This window comes from Lissotriton helveticus, chromosome 5_1, assembly GCF_964261635.1.
Source record: "Lissotriton helveticus chromosome 5_1, aLisHel1.1, whole genome shotgun sequence".
NCBI classification, from domain to species: Eukaryota; Metazoa; Chordata; class Amphibia; order Caudata; family Salamandridae; genus Lissotriton; species Lissotriton helveticus.
Window position 1 is genome coordinate 2,006,405,776 of NC_136065.1, and position 24,400 is coordinate 2,006,430,175.

The 24,400-nt window shown below is 45.7% G+C and overlaps 1 protein-coding gene across 2 annotated transcripts in view; it reads left to right on the top strand.

The window, feature by feature from the left end:
• The window catches only part of LOC144756167 (E3 ubiquitin-protein ligase TRIM39-like), a 408,111-nt gene that overhangs the window by 168,107 nt on the left and 215,604 nt on the right, over positions 1-24,400 (top strand). The gene's annotated exons all lie outside the window — the stretch shown is intronic.

Consider the following 24,400-nt stretch of genomic DNA (forward strand, 5'->3'; position numbering starts at 1 on the left):
GGCTGGATTTTGGAGAGTCTGTAGTTGTTTCAAGACTCTAGATTCGGCTCCCACCAGGAAGCATTACAATAATCAAAAGATTTTTTTGTTTAGAATATTTAGCATTAATAAACAAGAGGATGCTACCTGATTGGAGAGGTAGTTAAAAGTCAGTTTGATGTCGAACACCACACCTAGATTTCTAGATTTCTGCACTAGAGGTGGCCGAGGTCCCAGGTTTTACAGCCACCAAAAATTGTTCCATAAGGTATTGCTGTTACCAAACTGCTTTACCTCCGTTTTTTAGAGTTAAGTTTAAAAATATTCTGGGCTATCCATTTAGGGATGTCGGACATGCATAGACTGAACTGAGATGCTACCTTGTTGGGGTCTGCAGAAACTGACACTACCATTTGGGTGTCATCCGTATTTGTGCATACTGAGAACTCACATGAACTTATCAAATGGATGAGAGGAGTGATGTACACATTAAAAATAGTTGGGTTCAGAGACGACCCCTGAGATAACCCTGCAGGGTAGAAAAAAGGCGTGGAGGTAAAACCTTCTAATGACACTACCTGCTCTCTCTCTGTGAGGAATGAGCTGACTAATTCCGGGGCTGAACCTCTTCTACCAATTCTGTCCAGGCGCTCTTTCAGAGTGGCGTGACTCTCCGTATCAACAGGACCAATACCAATCTATCTTCCTTGTTCATGATGCATCTGATGTCCTCGGTGGCAGCAAAAAGGGGTAATTCAGTGCTATGCCATGGCCTAAACCTGTGTCGTGGGGGGTGTAGACAGATGTTGGTGTCAAGGTAGATAGTGATATTGTGGTTCATTGACTTCCCCAGCATCTTGATTGCTAGTGGCCAGCGTGAGATGAGTCTATAGTTTTTTTTTTTCTTCAGTGGGATCCCAAGACGTTATTTTGATCAGTGACAGTAGGAATGCTTTTTTCCACTAGTTGGAAAACTTCCCTGTTGCATTTCACCTCTTATTTATTTATTTCCTTTGCTGGAACTAGAACCCTGCTCCTGCGTGAGCCTTCCTGGTTCTATGTTCCAGATTCTCTGTTTGGCAGTTTAATCCTGCCCTGCTGTTCAACTGGATGCTCTGTGCCTTTCTATCCTCAATAAATCCTTTTTATGATATAAATCGCTTGGCTCTTACCTTACAAAATTGGCGACGATTGGAGAACCTACAGGAGTCCTTTGCGGCATTTTGAAGGCACAGGTGCGAGGATTCCTTCGGAAGGACGAACCCGTCTGTTTGTTTTCGACGTTCATCTGAGTCGGAGTATTGTTGAACGGAAGCTCTTCCCTTGCATTTTGTCGGCAGCCTCGGGGTATGTACTTTGCCTAAGTTATTGATTTTTCACTGATTTCCCCGTTACGAGAGGATTGCCGTTTGGTTGCCATAACTACCAACCAGCCTGCCACTCCACGCGTCATCACGTTTGAGACGTCACCACGTTTAACGCGTCATCACACGGATCACGCTCTTTCTAGAGCTAATCCGTCTTGTTTTCTTGTTTGCCTCGTCACACAGCGCGTCATAAAACATCCTCGATCAGCGTTCTCGATCAGTGTCCGCTTCAGAGGCCTCTGTCTAGCTGACGCTGTGTTTACATTTGACGCACAACGACGTGGTTAAGCAGTCATTTCACCTTCTGCGCGCTGAGGAGATAAATTTCCAGGCTAAACGCTACACGCTACAATGGTTGGTACGTCTACATTGGAAAGTTATTATTGACTGACTTTTCCTGAGAGACTTCTCTGCTATGTAAAAATTGGCACTATATACTTTACTGATTTTAGTATTTGCTTCCTGTTTCCAGTGCAGTTCCAGTATAAAATCTTTGACATTTTGACATTCCCAGCAGTCATTTTGTGTGCACTTTGACAAAATTTTTTACATTTCACTCTTGGCATTTCCTGTACTTTTACAGACACTACTTTATTTAATTTGTGTTATTAACATATTATTCAGCTATGCAATTTGATCCTCCAAGCAAGTTTCTGCAAAGCAAAGGTGAACCATCTATTCCATGGTCACGTTGGAAAGAAGAGTTTATTACTTATCTAAAGGCTATCGATGGCGAGCGTATGTCTGCTGAGAGGAAGAAGAATATTTTCCTCCACTGCTTGGGTTCAGAGGGTCAAAATGTATTCAGAACTATTCCTCCTATACGATCAGGAGGGGATCACAATGTTTATGATGAAGCCTTATTGCGCATTGAAAATAGATTTAAACCAAATACTAGTGTGGCATTAAACAGATATAAATTCTATACTAGGGCTCAAGAAGATAATGAGAGTTTTGATGATTTTCTCACTGCACTTCGAGCTTTGTCCCTACATTGCAACTTTGGTTTAATGACCGACGAAATGCTTAGGGACCAAATCATTGTGCACGTAAGAAGCAAAAAGGTTCAGGAACAGCTTTGGATCCTAGGTGATCCCAGTTTAGAAGTGACTATCAGTACCTCCAAAGCCCTTGAACAATCTGAACGTTGGATGAAGACTCTAGAAAGTAAAGCCTCCTCTGTTGCTGTTAGCAAATCATCCTCTACTGTTGATGAGGGCAATGTTAATGCTGTTGCTGTTTCCTCCTCTAGCTCAATTTCCAATAACAAACCTAATGCTAATACCAAAACTCAGTCCAATTCTAAAAATTATTACTGCTTTAGATGTGGTAATCCCAACCACATTGCTTCGTATTCTCGCTGTCCTGCTATTGGAAAAGAGTGCAGTAAGTGTGGACGGGTAGGTCATTTTTCCAAAATGTGTAAAGACACTGGTACTAGAAAAGATTCTTCCTCATTTAAAGGCAAAATTTCTACGGTGTCACAAGATATGTCTTCATCTCAAGACCTAGAACATGGTATTGTTGTTTCTATCCGCAATGTAGTTGATATCAAATCTGCAGAAACTTTGAGTTCTCCGGATTGTATTGTTAATATTTTAGGAAAAGAGCTCAAACTTATGGCTGATTCAGGCTCTCCCTGGACCATTATTACCAAGTTATATTGCAATGAAATTTTTGGGAGCCTTGTTGATCTTTCTACATTATATGAGTCTGACATTGCTGCACTAAACTTTGATGAATCCTGTATTAAGGTGATGGGTTATAAAGAAGTTATCATTGAATTTAGAGGGAACAGTGCTTGGATCAAGATGTATATTGCTGTCAAAGGTGTGAATGTTCTGGGCTGGAGGGATCAATTCAAACTTGGAATTACCTTAAATCCCAGGAACAAAGACCCTATCTCTGTGGTTGCCATCACTTGTGATACTGCACCTTTGGACAACACTGCTTCCTGTAGTGCCAATACTCTTCTGTCTGATGATAGTATGATTGCTTCTGAATCTTCCAAGAATGAGTGTGATCTTGAGAAGGACCTCCCTTTGTTATTTCCTCAGGTTTTTTCTGAGAAACTTGGCAAACTTAGAGGTTTTTCCCATAGGATCAAAGTTAAAAGTGGTGCCATCCCAGTCAAACAAAAACTGAGGGGTGTACCCATTAGTATAAGAGCTGAACTCAAGGTCTTATTAGACGACATGATCCTGGGAGGTGTTATTGAGGAAGTGGAGTCCTCTGAATGGGTTTCGCCCATCGTTTTGGCTCAGAAACCCGATAAAAGTATCAGGTTGTGTGTGGACCTAAGGGCTCTCAATGCTAATTTAATCACTGATTGTCACCCTCTCCCTAATATAAACGAAATGGTTTGTTTGTTGGATGGTGCTTGCATTTTTTCTACACTTGATTTGCGTTCCGCTTATCACCAAATCGAATTGACTGATGATGCAAAGCATTTTACCGCTTTCATCACTCCGTTTGGCCTTTTTCAATTTAAGCGGATGCCTTTTGGCCTAGCCTCCGCCGCTTCGGTGTTTCAGAGGGCCATGCACCATATTTTTAAGGAGGTTAGCTCTTTTGTAAAATGTTTCCAGGATGATATCCTCATTTTTTCCAAGAATGTGGATGATCATCGTGTCCATCTTAAGGATGTGTGCAACAAGTTATGTGATGCTGGTCTTACCCTCAAATTTAACAAGTGTAAATTATTTTGTAAGAGTGTCGAATACTTGGGTCACACCTTGTCTGCTGACGGTGTAGTTCCCAAGCGTTCTCTAGTTGATGCCATTGTAAAAGCCCCTTCTCCTGATAACAAGGAGAAATTGCTTTCCTTCGCTGGCTTATGCGAGTACTACAGTAAGTTCATTCGCAATTTTGCCACGAAAATGGAACCCCTCAGGGAGCTTACCAGGAAGTCCTCAGACTTTGTGTGGTCTGAAAGGCAGGAGTCTGCCTTTTCTTCTATCAAAGAAGATATTGTCAATGCTCCCACTTTGAGATCCTTCTCTCTTAACAAGAAGTGCATTATTACCGTGGATGCCAGTTGTTATGGTCTTGGAGCTGTGTTAGGTCAGGTTGCTGGCAAAGAAGAATGGTGTGTTGCCTTTGCGTCAAGGACCCTATCTCTCACTGAGAGGAGATATGCGGTCATCGAAAGGGAGTTGTTAGCCTGCACATGGGCTGTGGAGCATTTTCGCAATTATGTTTGGGGCAACAGATTCATTCTTAAAACTGACCACAAGCCCTTGGTTGGAATTTTGTCTCCTGGGGGGGGTTGGAACTCTACTGCTCGCATTGCACGCTTATCTTCAAAATTGCAGGAGTATGATTTTGAAGTTTTGTATGTTCCTGGTAGGAGTAATATCACGGCGGATTTTCTCTCCAGGCTGCCTTGCCCTGATGTTGGTTCCAACCCGGATAATCGTGAAATTGATATTGTTTCTGTAGTCAATGACTATATTTCTAGTGATTTCAGGGGTATCTCTGAGATTGAGTGGATGTCGGAAGTTGAGAAGGATCCTATTTTCTCATTTATTTTTGACTGTTTGGAAAAAGGTTGGCCCAAGGATAAATCTGTTTTACCTGAATTTGCTCCTTTTTGTCAGGTTTCGTCTGAGATTGAGGCTGTAGGAAGGATTTTGTTTAAGGCTGGGAAGATGATTCCTCCTGCTTCTTTGTACAACAAGATTCTTTCTTTGGCCCATAGGACTCATATTGGAATGTCCTCTATGAAACGTCTCATTAGGACCAACTTTTGGTGGCCTGGCCTAGACAAGATGGTAGACAGAACTGTCCGTGACTGTGTGGATTGCATTAGTAGTGATAAGATGCTTAAGGTGTCTTCTGCTCCTCTTCATCCTGTTTCTTGGCCTAACCATCCCTGGCAGAAGATAGCTTTTGACATTTCTGGTCCTTTCCATCGTCTGCCAGAGAATGCTCGTTTTGCTTTAGTTTTAATTGACTATCACAGCAAATGGCCGGAAGTTAAGTTTGTCTCCTCTGCCACCACCTTGGTCATCATTTCTTTCCTCAGGGAAGTTTTTGCTAGAGAGGGTTCCCCTGAAATCCTCATTACTGATAATGGCGTTCAACTTATCTCTCGGGACATGGAGGATTTTCTTGTTTCTTGTGGTATCAAGCACCACACTACCTCGTTGTATGAGCCTAGAGAAAATGGCCAGGTTGAGAGGTTTAACCGTGTCCTCAAAAATGCTGTGGAGCTTGCTTGTTCTTCGGGTGAATCTTGGAGGGATGTGGTAAGGGAAAGACTTTGGATGTACCGCATCACCCCACATGCCGTCACTGAAGTCAGTCCCTTCCAGCTTCTGAGAGGAAGAACTCCTAGTTCCGAAATCTGTCCCTGGTGGGTTAAGAAGTTGGATGTTAAGGTTGACCACTTGGACATCTCGCAAGTGGCCAGTCGGGTTGAAACCAAGCAGAACACTATGAAGAATTTGTTTGACAGGAAAATGAATGTGAAGGTTCCTGATTTTGTTGTGGGCGAGTGGGTCAGGATCAAGAAACCTGGGTTCACTCTCAAAGGTCTTTCTAAGTTCGGCAATCCTATTAAGATTGTCAAAGTGTTCAGGAATTCTGTCATTACCCAAGATGGTAGAGCCTGGAACATAAGGAGGGTTGCCAAGTGTAAGTCTGTTCCTCCAGGTTCTGCCCAGACATCTACTCATGACAAATGTTCTGCTCAGAGTTCTTCCCATGACGACAGCAACTGTGTTCTGCCTTCCCAATCTGTGGCTCATAGAGTTAAAACCAATACCAGACCTGTTGTTATGCCTTCTAGATTTTTATCCTAATCCTCCTCTTCACTGTACTGTTTGACTTGTTTTATAGGAAGGAGATGTGTTGCATTTCACCTCTTATTTATTTATTTCCTTTGCTGGAACTAGAACCCTGCTCCTGCGTGAGCCTTCCTGGTTCTATGTTCCAGATTCTCTGTTTGGCAGTTTAATCCTGCCCTGCTGTTCAACTGGATGCTCTGTGCCTTTCTATCCTCAATAAATCCTTTTTATGATATAAATCGCTTGGCTCTTACCTTACATTCCCGTTCCTAGAATCCTGTTGATGAGGGGTGTAAGGTAAAGTGGAATTGTATCCGAGACGTCATAGAGCAGCTTTGGGGGACAGGGTTCCATCGGGGATCCGATTGAATCTTTTTCAGCCCAGAGGCAGCTTGCTCAGCTGTGAGAGATGTAAATGAGTTCAACATTTGTGAGGACTCAGACCAAATATTACTCTGTGCGTTTTCCATACCGAAAATGGAAAGGGGCTCAGTGCTATGATTATTAAACTCTATAAATATATTGTTAAACTTGCTAAAAAATAACGATGCCATTTTTGTACAGAAATCTTGGCTGGCTGGAGTTTTGTTTTTGTTTACTTGAAAAGTGGTTAGAGTTTGGACTTTTAAAAATAATTCCTTTGGGGAATTACTGGCTACTTTTATTTTATTAGTAGAGAATTTTATTTTATTTTCTTTAATAAGTGTTTTGTAATCATTTAATAACATTTAGTTGTTTTCTTTTTCTTGCGTACTGTATCTTGCTCTCCAAATCCTTTCCTGATTCCTGCACTTTTTCTTTAGCTCCCTAAGTTCTGAAGAGAACCAAGGCACGAAGGTGTTTTACGGTGGCTCGTTCTGTTTTCACATGCTGCTACCTGTGAGATCGCCCCACTAATCCATGAATTTAAAGTAAGTGAGGCTTGCTCAATGGCCTCATTTAGTGTCCGGAAGTACCAACCTTGTAAACCGGATCCAATGGGAGCCATGTATGCGCCCACACCTCTCTGAACCCACTGCAAAATATACAAGTAATATGTTCGTTAGAAATAAAGCTATGGAAAGGGGACTAGAATGAGAGCGATAGCAGAAACTCAGGAGATAGTCACTCTCCTGGTCACACAGCTCGACTTAGTCTTCAGCTGTGCAAGCGTTGCTATCTGAAGACAAGAGGAAGTCTTAAGTCATTTTATCGGCATTTCTACATCACCTGATTCCTATTAAGGCACATGATATACCTTTAACCATGAGGGGAACGGCCAAACTCACCCTCTTTGCTTTACGCCTTTCTCAACCCTGTGAGAGCCATCTGCATTGCCGGACCGCCGTGAGGGTAACGGCCAGGCGCAAGGACTTCAACATCCAGGAGGCCCTTTAAGGACGCGGGAGAGGCTCGTCATCGGAGGGCGCCTGAAGCCCTCATAACGAGCGCACCACCTACGCACCGCGGGACTCGCTCGGTGATGCCCGGGCCAAGGGCGGGCCCGTCTGCGCCCGTCCATGCTGGAACGTGGCAGGGCAGGGCCACCCCATTTGCCCTCAGGAAATTGTACCCGAGTGGCTCCATCCTGGCCCTGGAATCGGGCTTTGTTTGGAAATAATCCCCAGAACTAACCAAGTGATTGCCTATTTATTACCCCCTCCCCCCCCCACCCCACTACTCCAGGGTACTTTAAGACGATGAGACGATTAATGTACATTACCCCCCTAAAGTGGCAGTTGGATCGTCCTCTTTCCATAAGATTGTGTCTTGATTAGCACTAAATGATCGGTCTTCCTTTATCAGCTCGATTTTATAGGTCCTATTGTAGGTATCTTAATTGTTTATACACATCGCCCAGCCCTTTATTACTCTTGACCCTGTAGGTCCATTACCCACACTTTGTATATTTTGCATATGTAAGCACCGAAGCACCTTCAGTCCTTTTTTACTAGTAACATTTCTTAACTTATCTTGAGCCTTTGGTACTAGTGTTTGCACCCTGTACTCTGTTTACAATTATCGCTTAGCACCTTAGATTTAGATTTTACCTGGCTGAATAATTGTTTTATGTATATAGTTATTTAACAACTTTCTGTAATGTAGAAAATCAACTAGACCTTCGCTGTTGAATTTGCCCGACTATATACGTTCATTTATGATGTCGAAACAAAATTGTAAAAAATAAAAAAAATAAAACACCTGATGTTGACCCCTCTCGTTCTACTATTGATTCCTATTTAGTAAGGGCAGTAAATGCCATAAACGTAGAAATAGATAGGGCAAAGTCTATCATTAGGAGTAGGTGCGGTGATAGGAGAAGTAGTAGGGCGGGATGAAGAGTTGCCCCTAAGCAATGTTAATACTGTGATCCCTGATCTAGTCCCAGATCAATCTCTATCACCTGAGGCTCTATTAGTTCAATCTCATAGCGACTCAACTACAACAAAAAAGAAAAGGAGCTGCAGGAAAAGCCAACCAAAAGCAGGGACTACTCCTAAAAATAAACAAGCATTGGCATAGCCAATATGTCTCGCCTTTGGGACCTTATAAATATTTAATTATGCAGCACAATATAACTGGTGCAACATCAACTGTTGGCATGGCTAAACACATATAAAGCCCCAAAGGCGAGACCTATTGGCAATGCCAATGCTGGTTTTATTTTTTATTTTGTTTGCACGTCCGACCTCTTCCCCGTAGATGCCAGCCGCCACTGCTTCAAAGGTTAATATGTGTAATTTGGGTAAAAGAGTACCCGTTTCATACCCAGTTGCGAAGCCACAGATGAAAGCACTGTGAAAAAGGGCAAATGCATTGTCTGTGAAGATAGATTTCAATAATACGTTTACTAAGACAATACTTCTTTCAGACTGTTACCAACATATTGTATAAAACTGCCAAGGCTGTATATTACAACAAAAAAAAGTTGCGCCCTTTCAAATAAGCTAGAAAGTGACTACGACCAACCACCACATCTTGCAACATTAATCTATTAAAATGTTTAATTGAACATGTACTGGTATGACATTATATTTAACAAATAGAAGCAATCGAAAGTCTAATCCTGGCGTCCACGTGTGAGTGACTAGACTGTGTGATCTTGGGCAAAACCCATGATCTCTCGCGATTCTGGCGCAGTTAGAAACCAGTTGAATAGCATTATTAGCACTCTTGAAAACAAGAACGAGGAGACTAAACTACTGTTATGGTTATGGGAGGAGTGAAGATTACCAGGGCATTAGGGTCTTTCCCATTTCCTGTCAGGTAAGTTCTTCTGTGTGCCCTTAGCCTGTTTCATAAAAAAAGAAGGCCCCTAGGATGGACGGGGTGCGCACGGCATGTGTGGGTATTTCTGTGTATGCGCGTCCTGCGTGTGAACCGATGTTCATTAATGTTGTGTGTGTCTGTCAGCTAGCGCTGATATATGCTTGCATGGTAATTTTTGTGTTTGGGTGCGTGAACATGTGAGCCACTGTTCACATGTGTGCGTGTTTCTATGACTGAGTAAGCATGCAGGTTTATTACTATATACAGTTACGGGTGTGAATTTTGTTGTTTGTGTCTATGAATTTTTGTGTTTATGTGCGTTTGAGTGTGCCCACGTCTGTCCTAGTATGTGCTTGTGGGCCTGAGTGCTTATGCACGGTAATCTTTCCCTGTGAGTCCGTGTGAGCCAGGGTTGTTGTTTGCATCTGTAATTACTGTTCTCTGTGCTTTCATATTTGAACATTTGGTCCTGCGCTCCTTTCAGTCTACCGAGTGAGCCTGTGGATGTGCCTGTCTGTTTCTGACTGTGTCTGTAGGAACAGTGTGTATGGCGAGTCTGTGATGTATTTAAAAGAGGTCTCCAGCTTCATAAATTAGATGCGACCAGAAAATGAATATGGAGTGGACCCACTGAAAAGGCCAGCTAGCTAGCTGCAAAAACTTATTTTTTCCTACCACCTAATCCTATTAGAAGCAGCAGCATCGATTCTGGCCTCCTTTCAAAACAAGACAAGGAGAAACGAGAGACGGCCTGCGGCCGTGAAATGAAGGCCGGCGGAGGGCATTGCTGTGGGGAGGGGGTAGGAGAGGAGAAATGCGACACAGCGGGCAGGGGAGGGGGCGGAGCGGGGAGAGCGGCATGAGGGTGTGAAGCAGCCGGGGCCTTTGAAGTGAAGCTAAGCTTCACTTCAAAGGTGTGGGAGGAGTGCTGCTGGTGATTGACTGGCGATTTGATGATGTGCACGCGCATTTTAGGTCAATGCGCTTGCGCATTGACCTAAAAGCGCACGGGCACAGCATCAAATCGCCAGTGGAATCGCCAGTTAGGTAAACTCTCGATAAGCCCCTTTAGTCTCGCTCCGCTCAATGTGCATGCGCATTGACAGGTCACGAGACCTAAAAAGGGCATCGAGTTAACACTGCTGTTAAACCATAGGAGAAACTCTCTGACCCAGGGTCTCTGTCTGATGAGCAAACTCATCACCTCGTAACGCTTTTAACAATAAAATTAGAAGCAAGTATTAAACCTTTAAATGATAAACTTGATACATTTAATAGAGAAGTTGATAAACTGAGTAACTTAATTAGACATATTAGTAAAAACCCTCAGGATATTTTAAATGGGTCCCAGGTTGGCCAATATGAGCCCTCTAAGCAAGGTATAAACATTGTTACGACCTCAATTAATACCTTAAATACCACTAGTACGAATAATAAGGAATTTGAGGATCGAGGTCCTAACCCCCCAGCACTTAAAACTGGTGCAAATAACATTCCAATCAGCCCCAGACACCCTATAATAAATAAAACCCCCATCATATTAAGGGAGAGCGCGGAATTGGATGAAATTACACACATGTCCATTAATCTTCCACCGGAATGCTGCCCTTTTGTGGCAGTTCTGGTGAATGTACCCCAATTGGAGCCTGGTAAAAAGGAAACACATGACTCTTTAAAAAACAAAGTAGTATATTGGCTTAAACAAAATTGCGGTTTCCCTGCGAATCGTGCCGAACAGACACTCTTGACGAGAAGAGTGAACTGGATCGGGCCTTAAAGGAAATCACTGCATGGGGACTGTTATCATTAATTTTAGGAACTCTAACTGGGCCAGGACCTCTTTGGAAAGGGCGGCTACATCTTTGCATAGTGCTTCCAATGTATCACTTCTGCATTTAGGGTTCTTTTATAGACATTAAGGCCTGCACCAAATAAGGAGGGGGAATGGGAACTGTGCAGAATTAATCCAGTTGTGTTGTCTCAGCCGTACTATGGATTACCCAAGTCTAATAGATTTTTACCTCTTAATTCACTTGATACCAATGATTGACGGGCACCGTCCGTCTACCCGTTGGGAAATCTGAAGGAAACCGGTCGACGGCCGTTGAACCGTCTGCAGACTATGAATGTAATACGATTAGGTCTGTGCCCAATCCAATTATTCCTGAGGACCCATCTAGGTACATGAATCTGCCCGCATTAAACACTTTAAACAAGGAGACAGATGCCCATATAGGTGGGCACCCAGTCAGAGATAAAGGCCAAGTAATAGAAGAGGTCATCGAACCACTGATACTGCGCCCCCACCGTGGATCGGGAGTGGACAGTAATTTAACAAATGACCAACCCATTGAAACTATAGGAATCACCCCAGCTAGTGGTTATACTATTGCCGCCTGGACTATAGCGGGATTGGCAAATAAAAAGGATTCGCTGGGTTGGATGGACTTTGTTAATAAACATGATATAATTTGCCTACATGAAACGTGGAGTATCAATTATGTACATCTTGAAGGATTTGCCTCCTATAATATACCTGCTATCCTCTCCACGTCCAGAAGAGCAATGGGTGGGTTATTAATCCTTCTGAAAAATACTATGCCTCTAAAAATCAAAAAGGTTAATAATGTAGGGCACCACTCACAGATATTGTGGTTATACCGCAAAGAGGGTTGGGATGTTTTAGTGATTCATTTTTATAACAATGTATTTGACTCAACCCGTCATAAAATAGTCCTCGAATTAGAGAAAGAGGTAGATAATTTGACCATGGTAGATAACAAAAGTTTTGCTATCATCTGGGTCGGAGATTTTAACATCCCAACCTGTACTCTTGCCAAGACCAAAGTCTGCGGGTTTAGCAGTAATGAAGGGGACTTCTGTATTCATTTTCCACATAACAGCAACGGAGATTCCCTAAATACCGTCTTGGCTAAAATGTCGCAGGATGGATTTGGGTAAGAGATATACCAACTTTTATAGGAAGAAACGCAACCAGTATTATCGACCATGTAAAAGTCTCTGCTAATATTGTGCATTTATGAAATGAAATGAAATGAAATGAAAAAGGGATTTATAAAGCGCTCTGTGGCCAAGCGGCTTCCTGGCGCTGAACTGAATTTATGTTATACCCCATGGATTGATGAATTGTTATTGAGTGACCATAACTGTATTGTTGTGCCATTGTTTGTGTGGGGAAATAAAACACCAACAGAACAAACAGTTATTAATAATATTGCCCCATGCAGACAATATGGGACAAGAATAAGGTGGAATCGTGTTAATTCAGCAAAAATACTTAAACATATCATTTTAGAATGTGGCAATGAGATCTATGATAGTTTAGAAAACAATGTTGAACCAGAAAAGATATTAAGTGATTTCTGCAAAATTAATGACACTATTAGTAAAATATTTACTGCACCTCCACATAGGAAATATTTGCCGAATAAGGGCTGGTTCAATCATTCCTGTACCAATTCATTGAACTAGCTGAAACAAGCACTTTCTAGTAGACCTAGGGATAAGGTGCTATTAAGATTAGAATATAATATAAATTTAAAATGGAGGAAGAGGGAACTCCATGAAGAGGCGTGGGATAACCTCGCACTTGCCACAGATACTTCTAATAATAGATTGTTCTGGGAAACCGTCAATTCGACATTTCTAAAAAATGATACATACCCGGAACTTTGTTGTTATGTCAGTAGTGAGGAATGGGTAGAATATTTCTCTACTATATTTAATCCATGCGATTGTAACCCTGTGAGCCCTTCAAATCTAAGTAAATGGCCAGTTATTCCGCTAAATATCACTTGAGATGAGGTAGCGTTAGCTATTAGAAGTAGTAAAGGGGGTAAAGCACAGGGCCCGGATGGGGTACCCATAGATATATATAAAACTGTGTTGGATCTGTGGGACCCAATCCTTACCAGTGTTTTTAATGCGGCCGTAACTGAAGGATCCCCTATTACTTGGGGGTGAATCCGTCATTATTTCCATTTTTAAAAAGGGGAACAAATCAGAAGCCAAGAATCACAGGCCGATTTCCCTATTGGACTCATCTGTTAAGGTCATGAGTAGGGTTCTATTAGTAAGATTGGAAGAGTGGGTCACAGAAAATGGGATATTGACACAGGTAAAATATGGTTTTAGAAAGGGGTTGGGCACGATTGAATAATGTATTAATTTTGTAACTTTTAATTGGTAAATATACTTATGCTAAACAAGGACGGCTTTTTTTAATGTTTCGCTGATCTTAGCAGTGCCTTTGATCTTGTGGACCACAATATACTTTGGCAAGTTTTACTTAATCTAGGAGCCCCAGAGCCCATCATTTACTTTTTAGCTAGGCTATATGAGAAATTAATGACCAGAGTACGGTATGGCCAAAGGGGGGAGTGTACACCTAATTTTAAAGTAAAACGTGGTATCCGTCAGGGCTGCGTCCTAGCACCTTTGCTTTTTACTCTATTTATTAATAAAGTCGACGCAGTCCTCAAAACAATTCAGGCGGACGCCCCCCAAGCAGAGGACCAGGAAGTACCAGTTCTGCTGTATGCGGATGAAGCAGTGCTTTTATCCCGAACCCCGATAGGCCTTCAGCGGTTAATCGATGGGTTTGCAAATTTTGTTAATGGAAGGAAGCTCGTGATTAACAAGGCTAAAACCTATACAATGGTCTGTGGACCCAAACCAAGGGATATGAAATTATTTTTTATCAGCAGAACATTGATACTTTCTGTTATTTGGGGTTATCGTTCTCTGGCGATGGCAAATGTGTGAATGAAATGTCAAATGTTCGGGCTAAAATGACAAAAAGTGTGTACAGGGTTTTTAGGTTTGCCTCTAAGCTGGGGGATCTCCGCATCAAAGATATGATCGATATCTATAAAGCTAGATGCACATCAATCGCATTATACGGGCAGGGGGCTGGGGTCACCTGTCTAGCCAAGATATGCAAATAGAGGAGAATTCTTTTAAAAAAAAGCTTTTATGTCTGCCTGCCTCAGGATCGTCTGAATTAATTCATTGTGAGGTAGGGCTCAACTATTTGTCAGACCTGATTCCACTTAGACCCCTACTACTGTGGAGGTCAATATGGGCAAAGGAGGCTACCATCTTTACTAAAACTATTATCAAGGATTGCCTGCGATTGGACAACTGCCTTAAAATCCCTTGGCTTAAATATATAGATATGGTATATAGAGACCTATTCAATATGCCAATCTTGGAAAATCCAAATGTTGTAACGGATTTGGCTAAACAGGAGATAAAGAATATGTTCTTGTACCATAAAAGGGAGAATAGGCTGAGAACTGTAGAGATTCAACCCACATATCAGCTTTACCACCAGCATATAGGGATTGATGGTTTCCAAGGCTATTTAACTTCAGGTACGAGACCATCACTCCGCTTTGTTCTAACAAGGATGAGACTTGGCCTTGTCCATCACTTAGTAGCATTCCCCATCATGAAACAGAGATCAGCCTCTCCGTGCCCATGTGACGGGCACACCAAACAGAGCACATTGCACTTTTAGAATTGCCTACCTTAAACCACTGTTTAAGAAAGATAATGTTAACCTCTTCCATGCTCATGACGAGCTGAGCTCGTCATGAGCCACGGTGCTCCAGTGCTCATGACGAGCTAAGCTCGTCATGGCCCGTGGAACGTTCAGGTGCGGGGAGAATTCCCCCGCTGTGCTGAATGTTCCAAGGAGTCAATGCACCTGTGACGAGCTGAGCTCGTCATGAGCACAGGAGCACTGTAGCTCATGACGAGCTGAGCGCATGCGGGCGCTGTGCGCGCCACCCCTCCCCCCCAGCACAGCAGGGGAATAACCCCCGCAGCGAAGGGGTTAAAGGTATAAATGCTGCTATGAGTCTGTTGTTTACATTAAGAGAGCCCGAGATTTGTTTTTATGTTGCCACATATATTTTAAAATAAATTCACGCCAGGAAAAGTATAGTGTATTAATGTAATTATACTGTGATCAAATTTTTGATATTTCTTAATCTTTTTTTAAACCCGCCTACTTGAAATCATTGTTTAGGTTATATAATGTCAAGATCATTATTGCTGTAATGAGCTTATGTTTACATCAAGAGAGCCCGAGACATGACTTTTTGTCGTGATTAACATTCTAAGATCAATTTGTGCCACAAATAATATGTTGTCTTAATGTTAATATGCTTTTTGATTGCATTCTTGCCGTTTCTTTTATTCATTGGATTTCAGTATTTGTGAATGTATATCTGCTTTTATGGTTGATATTTCTTAACCGAATAAAGCTTATTAAACTGAACTGAACATTCAACCAATCTCTTTATCTCTGGCTCTCTATGGATTGATGCAACTAAGGGGTCGATTCCGATCCGGTAAAATCCCCGTCCGTACGAATCGTATCCGGAGCCGTTTCCGTACGACTCGTACAGACGCCGTACGACCGGACGATTCCGATCCCGATCGGCCGACCCGTACGCGATTCGTACGGTACACGTCGATTCGTACGGAAAAGCGCACGATCACCTACACACCGTACGGCGCGTACCCCCCATGATCGCAGGGGTACGCGGCGTACCCCTGTGGTCATGCGGGGTACGTGCCGTACACCCAGCGTACATGGGGTACGTGCCGTACACCCACTGTACATGGGGTACGGTGCGTACCCCATGTACGCTGGGTGTACGGCACGTACCCCGCATGACCACAGGGGTACGCCGCGTACCCCTGCGATCATGGGGGGTACGTGCCGTACCCGGGGGGGGGGGGGCGTTCCGTACCTGTTTCGGCGCGAACTCTGCGTTTACGACTGTTTTCGGCTCCCGTAGGAAAAGGGTCGTACAGCGCGTACCCGACACGAATCGTACTTGCTGGGTCGTAAAAACGTGCCGCGATGTCGCGTACTGCGGGTTCCGAGTGAGATTCGTACGGAGATTTGAGTCGTACGGAGTCCTGTACGGCTCGTACGGAGTTCGGCACCTAGTACGGATCGTACTTCATCGTACGTACGGGACGTCTACGGATACGATTCGTACGGGGAAAAAACTCTCCGTACGACCATTCGGAGCGCATTTTACCGGATCGGAATCGACCCCCAAGTGTCTTACTGCAGACAACTAACTTCTGTGTTCTATGAACACTCTCTGGTTTGAAATATGTTCAAGTCAGCTTTATCCTAAACTATAAGATAATAAATAGCAGTCATTCGACTATAGGCAATCAGTTTTTCACCTTATTATTATCATTTAAGCTTATATAGCGTGATGGCTACCCACACGGCGCATGAAACCAGATAAAGTGCAAACCAGAGTATACTGTTTCCGAAAAGTGGTCAGTGAGGTGCATCTTCTCAAGGTGGGTGGTAGCTCATTCCAGAGCTTAGGGCTAATGTAAGCAAAATACTGACAACCCATACTGGTCCGTTTAACTTTTGGACCAGAACATAGGGTGAGATCCCTGGATCTTAGAGCGCAAACCGGTTGGTAAAGTCAATACTGTGGAGATATTGAGGGCAAGTCCTGATCTGGTCCTCTGCAAAGAGCCTTACATTTAATCCTTTTCTCAACCCTAAGCCAGTGCAGCTCCGGCAAAAGAGAGGAGGCTGATGTAATTTTTGGGAGCTTGAAAGCAATCTTGCGACTGAATTTTAAATAACGTGCATCTTTTTTATGGAAGCTTTGTCAGTTACCAAATACAGGACATTACCATAATCCAGTCTAGAGAGAATGAGGGCCTTGATAATCGTCCTTTGGGTGGGAATGGGAGAATCCAGAAGATTTTCGGCAGCCATTCCAGTACAGCGAAGCAGGTGGCAGGGGCCTCCGCAATCTGGGGCTTCATAAAGTTTTTTTCGCCAAGAAGAAACCCAGGTTCTTCACTGGCGATAATGGACTCTTTATGAGAAAAGGCGGACCGAGGCACTCCCCAGGCCCTGGTGCTGTTAGACCTCTCGGCCGCATTTGACACGGTCGACCACAACTTATTGACAGAAACTGCTGTTTCGCTTGTCTTCACTTCACCCGTGACCAAGAGCACAGGAGTGTTCGAAACGCGTAGGGCTTTGCACTGAGTGGGAGACTGTACTTTTGCAGAACTGTGTTTGCCTCAATTAAGAGGAGTTAACCTTCTGTTGTGTGGCGTCTCCTCAATGGGCAATCTTGTTTTGTTTTGTGGATGTGATGCGACCTGGCCTAGGTCGCGGAGACGCCCTGCTGTGAGTGGTGCGGACCTTGTGCTTTGAAGATTCAAACACCGAGGAACAGGAGGGCCATGTTGAGTGTCTTTTAAAAGAACAGCTTGGCGAGATGTGCAGCTCCCGCCCAACCCACTTGGGCAACACTTTCAAGTAATTTTTGGACAACACAGCACCCACTTGGGATATTAATTTGACAAAGGAACCACAAGTACCAGCATACGCCCACTAGTGGGACTTAGAATATTTATCAATGGCTCCTTTGAACTGCCGTTTCGCTTGTCTTCACTTCGCCCGTGACCAAGAGCACAGGAGTGTTCGAAACGCGTAGGGCTCTGCATTTACTGAGGGGGAGACTGTACTTTTGCCGAACTGTGTTCGCCTCAATTAAAAGGAGTTTACTTTCTGTTGTGTGGCGTCTCCTCAATGAGCAATCTTGTTTTGTGGATATATATATATATATATATCACCAACAGCAATTTCCAATTTGGAAAAATCTCAGGGACGCCTTGAATGGGTGGCAGGAAATCCAAGACTAAAGTCGAAACGCGTTGCTGTGCAGTCCTTTTTTTTTTTTTTGTTTGAATGTTTTTTATTGCAGATATTGTGTGAGATTACAGTACAAAACAGCATTTCTACACAGGATAAGTATATATTGTCCCGTTCCCTTCCGTTGTACATGATAAAGAAAATTAGATGATTGTAAAAACGGGAATCATTGATGCACAAATACATATGTTCAACAACAGTTCGCTAGGATAACAGTGTCTTCCATATAATGCCTGCAAACCAAAAGTTCGGTGGTAGGGTACATTTTCCAGAGAATAGAAAGTTCAGGAATGAGTGAGGTCCATTGGAAACCAAAGAGGGGTATATCTAACAATCCGATGAAGGTATGCACCAGTAGGTAGACGCCACCACATTCAGGAGGAACCGCATATAATAAAGGGGCTGGTCGGGACTGAGTATTGTTGTACGTCCGGTCATGTGCGTCACTCGTCAATGTCCCCATTTCTAAAGTGCGTCACCCCTTCCGTTCCCAGAAGTAGCGCACTCATCTCTCGGGATTACCACGCCAGTGTGTTTAAGTCTGTGTCCACAAACGCTGGGGGGAGTCCCAGGACGATTTGTATGTCATATAATATTCAATACCTTATGTGTGATGAATTGAACGTGAAATGTTAACTCGTGAAACAGGAACTGAGAACACAAGGAAAAAACACCCAAATCAAATAATAAATAAAATAGACTAGGATGGGCACGTGTGGCACTCTTTCCTCAATGTGAATCGTTGGGAGTGAGGTGCACTGATGCCGGGGGGGGGGGGCAGCCGGAGAAGAGGGAGGTCCTATAAAGTTCCAGTCTCGGTGAGGGTAGAGGAGGGAAGTACGCGTGCAAGCGGAGGAAGGTAGGAGGGGGGTAGAGGGATGGGGAAGGTGGGAGGGGGGGGCCCGCATAGGGGGGGTTCAGGGGGGATAGCCATGATCTCTGCTCTGGTGAACAAAGGTCTGACTCCATCAGGGCGCGGCCGGCGTACACTCCAGGTATGGTGCAACAGCGCACTTTCTCTCGCTAAGGTGCAGATGTAGGAGCACTATTCGGGTCAGTCTCCGAAGGAAGCACCAGGGTCAAGGCAGCAAGCAAAGGGCGAGTGTGCCTAAGTAATACCACCTTGTAGGCACGCTTGGTGAAAAGCGGTCAGTACGTCATCCCAGGCCTGGGCTATGGGGTACGCCCGGAGCCCCGCTGTTTCTTCCCTGTGTAAAGCTACACTCTCCGCTCGCGCCCAATTATCAAAGGAGTGACGCCAGTGTAGTGCTTGAGGGGGCTCACTGTTCTTCCAGCGCTTAGTGATACGCCTTTTCGCTGTAATTAAACCAAGATCCCAAAATCTGGCCGGAACCTTCGCCTGTTTTGTTCGTTTGTAAAGGCCCAATAGACATGTCTCCCATGTGTGTTGTAAACCACCCCCCGTCCCTGCCGCCAGGGAGGTCGTTACCGCTGTCCAATAGTCTTGTGAGAGCAAGACCAGAGCATATGTAGTAAACTGGCATCCACCAGACCGCATCTAGGGCATGCCGTCGTGGTCAGTCCGAAATATCGGTTTATCTTGTCTGGGGCTAAGTACGGGAAACATCCTTTACAACGCACTACCATTACGACGCAACTTTTACAACGCAAACCATTACAACGCATAGCGCTGGGGGGCGCTCTAGGATAGGGAATGTATTTAATATACTATCCAACACCTTCCCTACTATCCACGGGGACTGGAGTTGGAATAGTAAATTAAATAAATCACTATCCAGCGCCTAAAAGCACTATGCGTTGTAATGGTATGCGATGTAAAAACCGTTTTGTAAAGGTAGGCGTTGTAAAAGTATGCGTTGTAACGTCATACATCCGCTAAGTACGCGCGGTGTTTAATATAGTACTGTATGATTTTGAAATGGGAATTGCGTGGGATGTGGAGTGCTCCAGCCAATACCGCCGCCCACTCCTTGTCAGACCACTCCCGTCCCCTATCCTCTTACCACTTGTCTCGTAGACGTTGGGAGAAAAACTGCGTATGTATGTGCAAGGCTTGCGCCAGCCAGTGTACCACGTGAGACTCGTTCCCCTTAACATGTAAATACTGAATTAATAGATGGGTCGGCAGTTCCACTGTGAGATCGCCCCATGCCCGTGTTAGTGTGTGCATTAGCGCTGCATGTGTCAGGAACTGTCCCGCCGGCAGCCCCGCCTCCGCAGCCAGCGTCTCGAACGGAATCAAGGCACCCTCCGCAAATAGGTCCCCCAGTGTTTCCAGCTCGGCCCGTGTCCAGCTGCTCAATGACGCTTCCGCAATCGCTCCGTCCTCCCAGGGAGTCCCCAGTAATGGCAGGTTCGGAGCGTACGGTTTTGTGGAGCTCGTAAGTTTCAAACTTCTAATGTAACACTTCCGCGCCACTGCCAGGTGTAACTGCTCTGGGCAGCGGGTTTTAGCTAATGGGTGAAAAAGGGCATGTATTTGAGCTGTTGACATGATCGTGGTGTCCGTGGCTGTGTCCCCCAGATTTTTCCCACTTAACCAGTAGGTCACCCACTGCAGCTGCGCAGCTAAATAATAAAGCCCGTGGTTGGGGACTACCAGTCCCCCAGCTTCTGTGGGCGCATAGAGCGTCTTCAGCGCAACCCTGGGCCTTCCCGCGTTCCATATACATTTTCTGACCAATTTCTCCAATTCGCGGAATATTCGGGTAGGAACGTAAACCGGAAGATTAGCGTAGAAATACAGCAGTCTGGGCAACATTATCATTTTTGTTAAAGTGATTCAGCTCGGAACATTAAGCGGAAGTGAGTTCTAGAAGGTTACCTGCGCCCTAAGGGAGGAGATTGCCTTTACTAGATTACCTTCTAAAACGTCAGCGGGGTTTCGGTACATGTAGATCCCTAGATAGTGGAAAGTCGCCGTATACCATACAAGCCATTCCTCTAGGACCATAATAGCGCTCTCCGGCGTGGCAGCGTCAAAGGAGTACACCCCAGACTTCGCCCAATTTACTTTAAGTCCCGGCATCTCTCCAAATGTACGGAAAATGCCCGTGAGCGTTGGGGGAAAGCAAGTCAGGTCTCTGATGTAAAGTAATAAATCATCAGCATATAGTGACACCGCATGAGTTCCATCGGCTAAAGGAATGCCCCAGTCGGTCCCGGAGGCTCGAAGCTGGGCCGCCAAAGGCTCCATCACGAGAGCAAAAATCAGAGGATAGAGGGGGCACCCCTTCCTGGTTCCCCTGCTCACTCTAATAGGGTCCGAGAGCAGCCCACCCGTGCGAACTCGGACTGTGGGTCTCTGGTACAGGAGTTCCACCATCTGGAGGAAGTCGTCGCCCAAATAATGCAGTACCGATATCAGGTAGGGCCACTCCACAGAGTCGAACGCTTTCTCGAGATGGAGTATCAGGCATCCCAAGCGAGGCCATCGATGTGTGGCTAGACTCTGCACCTTGAACAGCCGTCTGATGTTATACGACATGCTGCGAGTCGGCACAAAGCCGTTTTGGTCAGCGTGAACAAGGGTGGGCACCAAGGGCGCCAATCGCTGGGCCAATGCGGATGCCAAGATCTTGTAGTCAGTGTTGAGGAGAGCCAATGGTCTATACGAGCCCATATTGGTCTCGTCTCTGCCCGGCTTCAGGAGGGACACCAAGGTCGCCTCGTTTAGGGTAGGAGGGAGAGCAGAGTCAGCAATTGCCACCCCAAATATGCGCAGCAGTTCAGGTATTAATATGATAGAGTAGGCTTTATAGAACTCCTTAGGCAGCCCGTCTGGCCCTGGGGATTTACCGTTGGAGAGGGAAAAGATAACCGTACGGAGTTCCTCCGACGTGAGCGGCGCTCCAAGCTTATCGCGTTGCGTGTCGTTTATCTCCTGCAGAGGTAGGTTTGACAAATATGCAGTTATGTCAGCCATGGGAACCCGCAGGCGAGAACTGTAGAGACCCTCGTAATGTGTTGTGAAGGCTTCATGAATGGCCCTTTGTGTGTATACAGTAGCGCCTTGCGCAGTGCAGATGGATGTCACTGGGGCGGTCTGGGTATCTCGCCTGATCAACCACGATAGTAATTTACCTGGTTTATCCCCAAATTGATGGGTGCGCGCCGAATAGGCAGCATAGTTTAGCTTCTTCAGCCTATCGAGCAATTGTGTGTGTCGTTCCCTAGCTGCTAATAGTGTCTCATCATCACCTTCTATCGCCTCGCGCTCCCCTTCCAGCATTTCAGATTCGACTCGTGTCAGTTCTCTCTATTTGCTTCTGCATGCCCGCTTGTGTGCCCAAACAGTGTCCTCTCGTGACCACTTTAAATGCGTCCCACTCTACCTGTGGAGTGGAGGCAGTATGGTTGTTTTCCCCAAAGTATTGCAGAAGGCGTGTCGACAGTGCATTTCGAAATGGGGCATCCAGCAGCACGTCAGGCTGGAGTCTCCATGTGGGTACAGGTGGATGTGGCCTCTCCCAGGTTAAGTCTAAGATGTGGGGGTTATGGTCGGAATGGGTACGGCCCAAATGGTGGGTGTCTGTTACATGAGGGAGCAGGTCGCTTGTCAGCATGTATCTGTCTAACCTGACGTGCAACTCATGGGCGCCTGAATAATAAGAATATACCCTTGTATGTGGGTTATGGCTGCGCCAGGCGTCATGCAAATCCCATTGTGTCGCCCAGTCCGCGAGCGCCTTCTTAGCTCCGTGCGCAGAACCGTAAGTTCAGGGGGGGTCACTGAGTGCTTGGCTTGACTGTTACAGGTGCATTGTCTGGACGAGTGGAGGGTGTCTCCCCCACACAGGCACACCATATCGTTCGGCCCTGCTGCAGCAAATGTTCTCCCAGCGTAAAGTCCCAAGTCCCCCACGGTCGGCGTGTCGCAGCATGACAGTTCCCTTGAGAAAATCCCAGCGCGTCATTCACCTCCGGGGGTCGGGCCACCCCCGTAATGCCGCACCACAACCAGCTGGCAAAGCTGGTACGTGCGCGTTGACTTGACTCGTCCGGTAGCAATTGCAGTACCATGCCGGCAACATCTAACCACCTCTCGTGATCAGGGAGATCTCACCAGCATCTCTGTGGCTCCCTGGGAGAACAGGGTCCCAGGGGAATCATAAGAGGCCACTGCCACTATCCGAGGGGGTAGTTGCGTTGGGATGACATCAGTGAATAAGGTCAGCAGTTTGTGGGGTGACATCCGGTATGTCCATTGATACTTGCGAGTCTGGTAGACCATATATGTGGTCGTCATCACTCGGGAGGTCAAGAGGACTGGCCTCGAGGGCGGGGTTCGCTTCCAAAGAGCCGCTGATTTCTGCCACCATCCGGAGGGCTTCCTGTTGCTCAGTGTGTATGAGCGCAGCTGGAGGGCCTATGTCTGTCTCTGTGAGCTTCCGTCTTGCCGGCGAGGATCTTTGTCGGCGGCGGCGCCGGGGCCCCCAAGTACGCCTCATGTTTGATGTAGACGGCATCGCACGGGGCTCCGTGTCACTACCCGAGTCCAACCAGGCCTCAACCGCCTCTGGAGTGTCGAAAAAATTAGTTTTGTCTCGAGCCACCACACGCAGGCGGGCCGGGAAAAGAAGGGAGTATTTCAGTGCTAGCTGGCGGAGTCGCTGCTTCACTGCCAAGAAGGAGTGTCTCTGGCGTTGCACCTGTATGGTGTAATCGGGAAATAACGTGATCTTGGCATTTTCAACTCGGATGTCTGCCAGCTTCCTGGCCTCTCGCAGGATGGTATCGCGGTCTCTATAATTCAGGACGCGGATGAGCATGGGCCTTGGGTTAGACCCCGTCGGGGAGGGCCGAGGTGGCACCCGATGGGCCCGATCCACCACAAAGTGCTGAGAGAGTGTTCCCTCTGGGAGCAGATCCGTGAGCCAACGTTCCATGTGCGTCTCTGGCTCCCTACCTTCCCATCGCTCCGGTAGTCCTATAATGTGGACGTTGTTTCTCCTCGCCCTTCCTTCCGCATCCTCCGCGCGGTCCTCTAGGAATTCCACTCGATTAAGGAGGTCCTGGACGTGTCTATCTACCTACGCGACCTTGGGCGTGATGTCGGTCACGGTGGCCTCTAGGGCAGTTGTGCGTTCCGATAGTTTCCTGTGGTCTGCCCGTAAGTACGTGAGGTCTATAGCGACACTGTCGATCTTCGTTTCCAAAGAGGTGCTGGTGAGCTGCATTGATTCCTCCAGTCGCTCCATCGCTGCTAGCATTGTGTCCAATTTGGAGGCGGTCTGATCCTGCTCGGGCTGCTTCGCCATCTTCCCCTTCACCTTCGCGCCGCCGGC